This window comes from Macaca nemestrina, chromosome X, assembly GCF_043159975.1.
Source record: "Macaca nemestrina isolate mMacNem1 chromosome X, mMacNem.hap1, whole genome shotgun sequence".
Lineage (NCBI taxonomy): Eukaryota > Metazoa > Chordata > Mammalia > Primates > Cercopithecidae > Macaca > Macaca nemestrina.
Window position 1 is genome coordinate 54527372 of NC_092145.1, and position 12750 is coordinate 54540121.

Sequence of the window (12750 nt, forward strand, 5' to 3'; positions counted from 1 at the left end):
AGGCATGCGCCACCATGCCCAGGTAATTTTGTATTTTTTGTAGGGACAGGGTTTCTCCATGTTGGTCAGGCTGGTCTCGAACTCCCAACCTCAGGTGATCCACCTGCCTTGGCCTCCCAAAGTGCTGGGATTACAGGCATGAGCCACCATTCCCAGCCAAATCAACTCTTTTACCTTTAGATTATCAAATAACTAGTCCCCCGCCCATGGGTACTGGATTTTGCTACCTTTTAGGGCTATGCTTCACCCATGTTCTGGAAACCCACACAAATAATGGGTATTAGTTTTGACAGTACTTTAGCTTAATCTGCTTTATATACTGTCATTGCCTTTGTCACAATTAGTTAATAGAGTCCACTTTTTTTTTTTTTTTTTTTTTTGAGAGAGAGATTGAGAAAGGGTCTTACTCTGTCACCCAGGCTGGAGTGCAGTGGCCCGATCTCGGCTCACTGCAGCCTTGACCTCCCAGGCTCAAGTGATCCTCCCACCTCAGCCTTCCAAGTAGCTGGGATTACAGGCGCACACCACCACACCTGGCTAATGTGTGTGTGTGTGTGTGTGTGTGTGTGTGTGTGTGTGTGTAGAGATGGGGTTTCACCATGTTGCCCAGGCTGGTCTCAAACTCCTGGGCTCAAGAGATCCTCTCACCTTGGCTTCACAAATTGCTAGGATTACAGGCATAAGCCACCTCACCTAGCCTAGAGTCCACTTTTGAATGTGTCTTATGACAGCAAAAATTCTTATTCATTATGCTGTACTACTTGCATAAGAACAACTGCATTACAATCATCAGAATGATTTATTCTTTCCTAATTAACATACATCATATCTCTATACAAGCAGAATCATGAAAATATATGGCAATTTGTGGAATAGTTTCCCTTAACCAGCCTTTAAGTAAGGGACTTCCCAGCTTTTTTGATTACTCACCTTTATCACCCCAAATTTTTATCACTCCTAAAATAAGTATTTGTAAACTACATTATTTACCACTGTATTGGTCACATATTATAAAGCATGCACAGGCCAGGTGTGGTGTCTCACGCTAGTAATCCCAGCACTTTGGGAGGCCGAGGCAGCCTGGGCAACATGGTGAAACCCCATCTCTACAAAAAATAAAAACAAATTAGCCAGGTGTGGTGACTTGTGCCTGCGATCCCAGCTACTGGGGAGGCTGAGGTGGGAGAATTGCTTGAGTCCAGGAGGTCAAGGCTATGCTGAACTACGACTGTGCCACTGCACTCCAGCCTGGGTGACAGAGTGAGACTCTGTCTCAAAGAAAAAGTACAAAAATAGAAATAAAGGATGAGAGATTAAATGAACTTTTTAAAATTAATTCTAATATTTATTAATGGTGCAATAACCTTTGCTCTCATTTTGATGAGACCAATGACATGAAGTGTGCTTCATTTAAACAAAATTTTGGTTTATGATACAGCTACTTGAACATCTGATTCTAACTTCTCTTTATTTTTATACTTGATTTTAAAGACTGATGCCTCACAAAGTATATACATTTTAAAATAAAGTATATTGTTTGGATGCACTTACTAAATAATCATACTCATATTACAGTTCCAGGCACCAGTTATGCAAACATTTTATTGCTGTTCCTGAACCTGGTGTCTTTTACATTTTTAACAAATTGAAAAGTTAAAAGGTGAAACATCTTTTAGATAACAAAACTGTATAGTAAGGGAAATATTTCAAACCTACTCTGTATTGTTTATTCTCTATTAAAAAAAAACCTTGACATAAAATATTTTAGTGTTTCAATTAATTTAAAGGCTCCTAGCGTCTTGTAGGCATTCTGGGATTGGAAAACATGATTACAAGAAGAAACTTTAGTTACATTTAATACTAAAATGTTTAAAAACATTTTATTGAACTACAATAGACAAATTATATATAAAGTATACAATTTGACAAATTTTGATATCTGTGTACATCCATGAAACTATCACCAGAATCAAGATATTGAACATCTGTCACCTCCAGAAATTTCCTTGTGCCATGTTGTAATCCTTCTTTCTTGTCCCTCTGTACTGTTACCCTCCTCACCCCCTGTCAACTCCTGAAACCACTGATTTTGTTTTCTGTCACTATGCATTTTCTAGAGTTTTATATAAATGAAATCATACAGTGTTATTTTTTTGCCTGGCTTGTTTCAGTCAGCATAATCATTTTGAGATTCATTCATGTTGCTGTGTGTATCAGTAGTTCATTCTTCTCTGTTGCTGAATAGTATTCTATTGCATGGGTATACTACAATTTGTTTATTCACTTACCTCTTAGTGGGCATTTGGGTTGTTTCCAGATTTGGGCTATTACCAATAATGCTGTTAACATTTCCATGCAAATCTGTGTGGGCATGTGCTTGCTTCCCCCCCCCCCCCCCGCTTTTGAGGCGGAGTCTCGCTCTGTTGCCCAGGCTGGAGTGCAGTGGCGTGATTTCAGCTCACTGCAACCTCCACCTCCCAGGTTCAAGTGATTCTCCCGCCTCAGCCTCCCAAGTAGCTGGGATTACAGGCGCCCACCACCACACCCAGCTAATTTTTGTTTTTTTTTCTTTTGAGACAGAGTTTCACTCTTGTTGCGAAGGCTGGAGTGCAGTGGCACAATCTTGGCTCACTGCAACTACCACCTCCTGGGTTCAAGCTATTCTCCTGCCTCAGCCTCCCAAGTAGCTGGGATTACAGGCGCCTGCCGCCACATCTGGCTAATTTTTTGTAGTTTTAGTACAGATGGGGTTTCACCATGTTGATCTGTTGATCGACTGGTTTGAAATTCCTGACCTCAAGCGATCTGCCCACCTTGGCCTCCCAAAGTGCTTGGATTACAGGTGTGAGCCACCGTGTCCGGCCTACATATGCTTTTGCTTTTCTTGGATAAATACCAAAAGTGGAAAGCATGGATCATATGGGAGATATATGTTTAAATTTTTAAGAAACTACTAAGCTGTTTTCTGATACGGCTATACCATTTTACATTCCCATTGTAGTGTATGAGAGTTCCAGTTGCTTCAAATGCCTGCCAACATTTGGTGTATTTGAAATTTTGGTCATTCTAGTAAGTGTGTAGTGATATCTCACTGTGGTTTTAGTTTGTATTTCCCTAATGATTAATGATGTTGAGCATGTTTTCATGTGTTTATTTGCTATTTGTATATCTTCTTTGGTGATATGTTTATTCATATCTTTTGTCTATTTTTAAAATGTGTGTTATTAAAAAAAATTGTAGAGTTCTGAGAGTTCTTTATATATTCTGGATATAAGTCCTTATCAGATTTACTAGTTGCAAATATTTTCTTCCAGTATATGGCTTATCTTTTTATTTTCTAATAAAGTTCTTACAAAGCAGAGGTTTTAAATTTTGACAAAGCCTAATTTGTCAAGTTCTGGATCACGCTTTTATGTGTCATGTCAGAAATGCTTGCTTTTTTTTTCATATGGATATCTAGTTTTTCCGGCACTACTTGTTGAAAAGACTGTCATTTCTCCACTAAACTTCCCTTAACCTTTATTAAAAAAATCAAGTGACTGTAAACATAAGGGCTTATTTCCATACTCTCTATTCTGTTCCTTTTATTTATTTGTCTATCTTCATGCCCAATACCACAGTGACTTGATTACTGTGGATTTATAGTGTCTCTTGAAATCAGGTTAAGTTTAAGCTTTGTTCTACCATATGTTTTGAACTTCACAATATATCGTTATTTTTCCTTTAAACTGTCGATTATATTTTAAAAGAGATTTAAATAATAAGAAAAAAGCATTTTTACCTACATTGTTACCATTGCATGTGCTCTGTATTTCTTTTTGTAGACCTATATTTCTGTGCAGTACCATTTTCTTTCTGCCTCAAGGACTTCCTTTAACACTTTTTATAGTGCAGGTCTGTTGGTGATTAATTCTTTCAACTTTTGCATGTCTGAAAAAGTCTTTATTTCACCTCTGTTTTTGAATAATATCTTGCTGCGTGTAGAATTCTATCTAGGTCGATCTTTTTTTTTTTTTTTCTTTCGGTATTTTAGAGAGGTCGTTCTGTCTTTACACTGCATTGTTTCCAATGATAAATTTGCTGTTATCATGATCTTTGTTCATCTGTATATATATAATGTATCCTTCCCCAAGACCCCAACCCCACCCCACCCCACCACTCTAGCTTCTTTTAAGATTTTCCCATTATTTCTGGTTTTAAGCAATTTATGGTGTGCCACATGGTGTATTTTTCTTTATGTTTCTGGTGCTTAATGTTCATAGAGCTTCTTGGATCCGTGAGTTTATAGTGTTCACCAAATTTGGGCCATTATTTTTGGTGACATCAATGACATGTATAGAAGGTAGCTTGATGTCCTACAGCTCATTAATTCCTTTTTCTTTTTTTTTCAATTTTTTTCTTTCTGCGTTCCATTTTGAATAATTTCTATTGCTATGTCTTCAAGTTCTTAACTCTTTTCTACTGTAATGTCCAATTTGCTGTTAATCCCAAGTAGTGTATTTTTCATCTCAGACACTGTACCTTTTATCCGTAGGTTTGATTTGAGTCTTTTTACATCTCCCATGTCCCCTACCTAACTTTTTGGACATATAGAATGTAGTTATAATAACTGCTTTAATGACTTTGTTTACTAATTCTAACATTTGTGTCAGTTCTTGGTCTTTTTGATTGATTTTTCTCATTATTATGGATCATATTTTCTTGCTTTTGTGCATGCCTGTGAGTTTTTTTACTGGGTACCAAATATGACTTTGACCTTGTTGAGTACTGCATATTTTTGTATTACTATAAATATACTTGAGTTCTGGCATGCACTTAAATTACTTAGATACAGAGTGACCCTTTAAGGTTTTGCTGTTTATATTTGTTAGGCAGGACCAGAGCAGTGCATAATCTGGGCTGTTTCCCACCACTGAGGCAAGACCCTTCTGAGTCCTTCAGCTCGTGTCCTGTGAATCATGAGGTTTTCCAATTTGGCTGGCGGAAACAGGCACTATTCTTAGCCCTGTGTGAATGACAGGCATTGTTCTTTCGAATCCTTTCATGTAGTTCTTTCCCTGGCCCAGAGTAATTTCCTCACAGGCATATCATGGGCTAATCACTCCTTTGCTAAATACTTGAGTGAAATCTTCTGCAGGCCTCTGAAGATCTCTTTCTCTTTCTGTGGAGCTCTCTCAGGTCCTCTGTCCTATGAACTCCAGCTACCTGTTTTTTTCCCAGACTCTCAGCTCTGTCTCCAGAACTCAGGGAATTTACTAGGCTCTACCTGGGTTCTTCCTTTCTGTACCATTATCTAGAAAGTCCCTTAAGACAGTAAGCTGGGAAAATCAAAGGGCTCACCTTATTTGTTTCCCGTCTCAGAAATCATAGTCCTTGATTGCCTGATGTTCAGTGATTTGAAAACCATTGTTTCATGTGTTTGGTGCATTTGTTGTTGTTGTTATTGTTTCAGGCAGGGTAGAAGTTCATTCCACCTTGACATTTTATAATCCCCAATTATGACCAATTATAATTTATAGCCCAATTTAAATTCTCATCTTTTGAAAAAAGTGTAGACACCATCACATTTCTTGACATAGCTAAATCAGTTCTAAATACCCATGTTCAAAAGTATACAGAATCTGGCATGCAGCAGTGTAAATCTCACATCAGTATAAAACTCATTAATCAGTTTCTGTGTAAAACAGTATCATTTTAACAAGAGCAGTTTAATTCAGGCTTCTTGGTTAAACAAATATATTTTGAAAGACTCTGGGTCACTTTTTCGTGTTCAGTGAGGTATAAAATTGTCCATTGTCTTTAGCCTAAACAGCAAAATACTGTTATTATATCACTTTGGCAGGATATGATAATCCATTAGAAGGTATTTGCAAAACCATCATGTAATTATTACTTATAACTTTAGAGAAATAATTTAATACCAGTTCAGCCTTTTGGTCCTTGAGCATGGGTCAATATTTAAGAAAATTTTCTGTCATCTATAAGACTGTGAGCATGGTTCCTCACTTCAAAAACAGTGACCTCTGATGAGTGCATTGAAATTAATCACTATAAATTCATCCATGTAACCCAGACTACTTGTACCCCAAAAGCTATTGAAATAAAAAAATTTAAATAACAAAAACAATAGCCTGAAACTTTAACTGATGTCTAGACAGTTTAACTCACTATTCATCTGCATGCTTTAAAAGAAAATAAATGTCATTTTCTAAGACCTAGTTTAAGTCTGAAAGCACAAATGAACATATACAAACTGACAAAAATAGGTAACACTTAGCATTCTTTGTGTTCTCCTTACTTTAAGCACTTTACATATTTTGAAAACGCATTTAATCTTTATAACAACAAGCCCCAAAGGGTAGGTACAATTTTTATCTTCATTATACAAGTGAGGAAATTGAGGTACTGAGAGGTTTAGTAACTTACCCAAAGTCACACAGCTAGTAAATAGGGAAGTTGGGATTCTAGTTCAGGCAGTCTGGCTCGAGTCCAAACTTTTTTGTTGTTTGTTTTATTGACACGGAGTCTCACTCTGTCGCCCAGGCTGGAGTGCACTTGCACCATCTTGGCTCACTGCAACTTCCGCCTCCCAGGTTCAAGCCATTCTCTGCCTCAGTGTCCTGAGTATTTGGGACTACAGGCGCCAGCCACCACGCCCGGCTAATTTTTGTTGTTGTTGTTGTTGTTGTTTTTGGTTTTTTGTAGAGACAGGGTTTCACCATGTTGGCCAGGCTGTTCTCGAACTCCTGGCCTCAAGTGATCCACCTGCCTTAGCCTCCCAAAATGCTGGGATTGCAGGTGTGAGCCACCCACCCGGCCCAGAGTCCAAGCTTTTAACCACAGCTCACACACTGCCTCAGGAAAACAAAAACATTTTTCTCTCAGCTCTATTACAGCTCTTCAGTTTCCATGGGTTTAAGTTTAAACATGCAAACACAAATAGATTTCTGGATAAAGACATTCACTAAACTTTTGTTGAACTCATACTGTGTGTCACATACTGTGCCAAGCTCCTGGGGCTATGATATCCAGATATAGTACCTACCTTCAAAGAGGTTACATCTGGTAGATGTTTCTAGTTTGAGCATAAGCACAATATATTACCATCTTCGCATTTATGTGTGGCCTGCATGCAACACAGCAAAATCTGTTGTATTTGCTGTTCAGGGCAGGGACATTACTTGGTGTTTTCCTAATTCACATCAGTTTTCATTTTGGGAACACCAATTATTATTTTTAATCTGAGTACTATTCTTATGAGGAATTCTGTATTTTTAGTCATCTTTTTAATATTCTAGTATCGTGCCCAAGGTCATATAGCTAAGCTATATGAGAGCTAGGATTTGAACCCAAGTCTGTCTTTCACCACTATTTTCATGATTTTGTGCTTCCTGTCAGGTTTTGCCTAGTTTTTCATTTTTAAAATTGGTTTTCAGAATTTGAAATAATTTGAGATAGCTCGCCCATCCCCTTCTTGAAAACCAGTTGTGTTAGTGTTTATTTTCATTCATTGTTATTATTTCTCAATCATTAGGATTAGGATATAGACTGGATATATCCAATTGGATATGGAATTCTACATATGTCCTTTAGATCAAGCTTATTGTGTTGTTCAACTTGTCTACATATTTACTCATTTTTCATCTGTTGTACTATCAGTAATTGAGAGAGGTATGGTAACTTCTAACTTCCCAATTTATAGATTTAGTTTTTCCTTTGGTTTTGTAAGTATTTGCATTAACATATTATCCTCATTTTTTTTTTTTTTTTTTTTTTAGCAATAAATAGGTATAATTGCTAAGTAAGCCATCTTTACATTTTTAACATTTTTTATTATACTTTAAGTTCTGGGATACCAGAATGTGCAGGTTTGTTACATAGGTATACATGTGCCATGGTGGTTTGCTGCACCCATCAACCCATCATCTACATTAGGTATTTCTCCTAATGCTATCCCTCCCCTAGCCCTCCACCCCCCGACAGGCCCCGGTGTGTGACGTTCCCCTCCCTGTGTCCATGTGTTCTCATTGTTCAACTCCCACTTATAAGAGAACATGCGGTGTTTGGTTTTCTGTTCTTGTGTTAGTTTGCTGAGAATGATACAAACCACCTTTTCTAAAATATCTTTTTATGGGCACGGGTCCCACAAGGATGCTATATTAAGATACTTCATCTGAATCTTGACACCTCAGGACTAACACAGAACAAGTTGTCCATCTGAGCTCAGATTCTGACACTCATGTTACCTGAGCCATGATCTTCTCAACAGATCATCTTGCCTTTTTGATTATACACCTGGGACTGAACGTAATGAAGGGTCTTAAGTTTTCTTGGGCTTTGGTTTCTCTATTAAACCCTAGTAGCCACAAACTGGGAGTATCCGAATAGTCATAGCTTTTCTAACTTCACATCTGTCTGATTTTCTTATTATGACTGTATTTGTGCCTCCATTATTTTCCTGAGTTCTAGTTTTCAAAATATGATGTACTATTTACCATAAAAATATATTGCTTGGTTTATTGCATATGAAAGCTGTATTTTTCTTTCATATTTTCCTTTTTGAATTTCTAGAGAACATTAGATGCCATACTATGGGGATGGTAGTGAGGTAGGAGGCAGGTTTTTTCTCTAAGATGTTAAGGATAGATTTAGTACCATTATGATCTCTTCTTTGACATGTGGGTTATTTAGAAGTGTCTTTTTAAATTTTCAAAAAGTATCCTGATAAGAAATTATCATATTTTAAATTGGTTTCTTATTTAATTTCCTCGAAGTCAGAGACTGGTCTGTATGGGAAGGAATTTTTTTAAATTATGGAGACTTGCATTACAGCCTACTACCTGGTCAGTTTTGGGGGTAAATATTCTATATGTGCTTGAAAATAATGTAATTCCTCAGTTGGATATATAAATTTTTCGTATTTCCATTAAATCAAGCTCATTTTGTTGTTCAACTTGTCTATATATTTACTAGTTTTTATCTGTTCGTACCATTCATAATTGCAACAACAAAGAGGTATATGTTAACCTCTCATTTTGATGGTCGATTTTTCGATTTCTCTCTCTTGTTCCTTTGTATATTTAGTGATGTTTTATTAGTGGATGCATGTTTATTCTCTCTATGTAGTGATCTTATCTATCCTTTATAATGCTTTTATTATCTTTTTTACTTTTAGTTATTAATGTAGCTACCTCAGCTTTCTTTTGGCTAGCACCTGGTTTATCTTTTCCCATCTTTTTACTTTCAATTTTCCCTTCAATTTATGTTTTAGATGTGTCTCTCATAAATGGCACATAACTGGATTTTTTCCTTTTATCCAGTCTGTTAATCCCTGTATTTCAAAGGGTGAATTTTGCTCATATATGAGTTTCATATTCATTGATATACTTGAACTTGTTTTCACCATTTTACCTTTTGTTTTCTCTTTGTCTCAATTTTTTCTGCACTTACCTTTGTCTTCTTGCCTTTTAATTTTTGTTCTTAATTTGTTTTCTTCTCCTTGTTACTGATTCTGCAAGATCCCATTGCAAACAAGCTGGCTGTTAACAGGGTTAGTGTTGGAAACAACAGCAACCTATGGTGGAAGGTGGGGCTTGGGGTGGGATATGGCTTTTCTGAAAGGAGTCAGATTGGCAAGTGATGGGGAAGAGGAGGCAGGGAGCTGATAGAGTCCATGGCTGATGGTCTTATAAAAATCTTTTTACAAGTATAAGACTGGCATGTCTGATGGGACTTGAGGGAAGGGAAGTGGGAGTGTGAGATGAATGAAGGCTTAAATAGAACCCAAAGGGACTAGGTAAAGGAATTGAACAGGCATAAGTAACAGGATTTATGGGTGACAGTGAGGGTTCAGCTGAGGTTGTAGACCAGGAATTATGTAGAACCTGGGTATGGGAGCAGACAAGGCAGGCTAGAGCATTAGCACAGGTTTGGGATTTTCATGGGCAGTTGTGGCAGAGGGATGAAGGTATACGGATATGGAAGGTACTGGTGAGAGTGGTTCAAATGTTGAGCCATCTGGAATCCAGGATGGGTATGGAGGGAAGATAGATCAGCAGAAGGCAAGTGGACCAAGAGACAACGTGGAGCTCAAGAGACTGTGGTCTTAATAAGGTTGAAGAACAGATACAGCACGAGTGAGCTGTGGTTGGAAAGTGGGAATTCTTGAATTTAAGATTTCAGAGGGGGCAGTTCTGGTTGGTCAGGTCCATAATGAAAAAGAAAGGGAAGATGTACAATGTTGGTAGTTCCATTTTCTTAAGATACTATCTTCAAGGATCTTCTTACTTCCCTGGATTTTGATATTACTTGGTCTCATTATTATGCCAACATGCCTTTCTCATCACAGTATTCTGCTGCCTCTCCACAGGCACCAGTTTTTTAATCTGCTATGGTTCTCATTTCTAGTGTGCCTGTGCTATCCTTGCTTTTTAGCTGACAGGTAACTGATAATACCTCTTTTATCCAGGAGCCACTGATTTTTTCGCACAGTGTTTCAGCCGTAATCACACATATGGGAATTCATTTCCACAATGCTTTTGATTTGTCTGTTTAGTATTTTATAGTTGCTTTGGTTATAATTCTGCCTAGACTGAGCCTGTAGAGCACCAACTCTAGTGTCAGATTTTCCGGGCTTGAATCCCTGCAATTTCACTTACTTGCTCTTTATTCTTGGGCAAGTTGGCCTAACCTCTTCTGAATCCTCATCTATACAATGGGGTAATAATAGTCACTCACTCTTGGTGTTGTGACAAGGATTAAATTAGTTAATATATGTAAGGTACTTGTTTGGCATATAGTCGATTCTCAATAAAGGATACTGTTGGGGTGACAATGACAGTGATCGCAATATTGGCAGCATATGCAAAATTACATACCAGATATTGCATTAAGTGCTAGGGCAGATACAGAGGAGAAGATTGAAAAAGTCCTTGTTTTCACGGAGGGTATATATTCTCCTTGGTGATAAGAACTAAGAAGACTTCCTCAAGACTAAGAAAGGGTGTGTGAAAGAGGCTTAACATCTTATAGTTCGATAAAGACCAGGAAATATACAAGTTGAGGAAATATTGCAGGAACCTGTATAGCTTTGCCGTGTTGTTTATTTTCTCCACTGTCTCGTAGGGAATTAGTAAAAAAAAGAAAAATAAAAAATAAAAAAGTGAAAGGGGCCTGTTGTGTAGTTTCAAAGGAGAGGAGAGAAGGTAAGTGTGATTCTCATTTCCTTTTTCACTCTCTGTCTACCCTGGGCTCTTTGACTCCCATGACTACCAAATGTATATTTTCAGATACAGTTTTTCTTCCTGAGGTCCAGCCCTGTGTCTCCAACTATTTCCTGGGCCCAGTTACTTGGATATCAAGTATGCAACACTAACTTAATAGGGTTAAAACAAAATTTTTTGCCTTACTTCCAAACCTGTTTCTTTCATTCTATCTCCTGTCGCTATGAGGGCTGTCACTAGCCAGTCAGTTGTTTAATCCAGACATGTGAACTAGGCATCTTTGACTTCACCTTCTTCATCCTCTCTGCTCAGTCAGTCTCCCTATTCTGTCAATTCTACTTCTCAAACCTATTCTGTTTTTTCTTGCTGCCCGGCTAAGGCCTTTATCATTGTACTCCAAACATTGTGATTGGCCCTTTAATACACATTATTTAATTTTTTAAACAACGTTTCAGGTGGGTCGTTTTGTAGATGAGAAACGAAAGGGTCAGAAATAAAACGACTTCTGCTGGGCACGGTGGCTCTGCCTCTAGTTCCAGCTCCTTGGGAGGCTGAGGCAGGAGGATCGCTTGAGCCCAGGAATTTGAGTCCAGGCTGGGCAACATAGTGAAACTCTGTCTCTAAAAATGAAAAATAAAATGAAATGAAAAATAAAATGACTTGTCTAATTATTTAGATTCACAGTTAGTAAATCTAGGTTGTTTTTTGCTGGAGTATTGTAATAATATCTCTGCCTCATTTGCATTGTTTTCTTTTTTGAGATATAAATGGAAGATATGTATAAAAACAAATTAGAACTATATAAAGTAAAAAGTGAAAGTTACCCCTTCCCAATTCTACTCACCAAGGGAAACCAATGATAGCAGATTTTTTTCTAGACCTTTCTCTTTGCATATACAAATATTTAGATAAATTCTTTATACAAGATCTTTTTTTATTGTCCTACAACTACTTTTTCACTCATGGCCATATTTTTATGTCAATATGTGTGTATCTACTACATTTTTAATAGCAACATAATGTTCCATTATGTGGACGTATTGTTTTGTTTAATGATTCCTCTGTTAAATAACTGTTTCTGTTCTTAAAAATAATGTTGCAGTAATAGTCTTGTGCATATAATCTTGCTTGTGCATTTGTATGAATATTTCTATTAGGTAGATTCTTAGAAGTCATATTGCTTGGTTAAGTAGTATACTTATTTTAAATGTATGTACTACCAAATTGTCCTCTGATTTGTCCTCTAAATCGGTCTTTCATATTATAGCTAGAGCAATATAGCTATAATATGTCTTTGTAAAATGAATTTCATCATGTGATTTCCCAGAATCAAAAAGCAACATCAGAGATGTTTGATGGATTTCTATTGTCTATGCAGTAAGTTTTAAGATTAAAAAAAATTTCTTCCAGACAGGATCTTGCTCTGTTGCCCAGGCTAGAGTGGGCCACACGTGATGGTGTGATCTTGGCTCACTGTAATCTCAACCTCACCGGCTCAAACAATCCTCCCACTTCAGCCTCTCGAGTA

At 37.3% G+C, this 12750-nt stretch overlaps 1 protein-coding gene across 4 annotated transcripts in view; it reads left to right on the forward strand.

Annotated features, from left to right (window-relative positions):
- Positions 1–12750, forward strand: part of LOC105499292 (synaptotagmin like 4) — a 56973-nt gene that overhangs the window by 14394 nt on the left and 29829 nt on the right. The gene's annotated exons all lie outside the window — the stretch shown is intronic.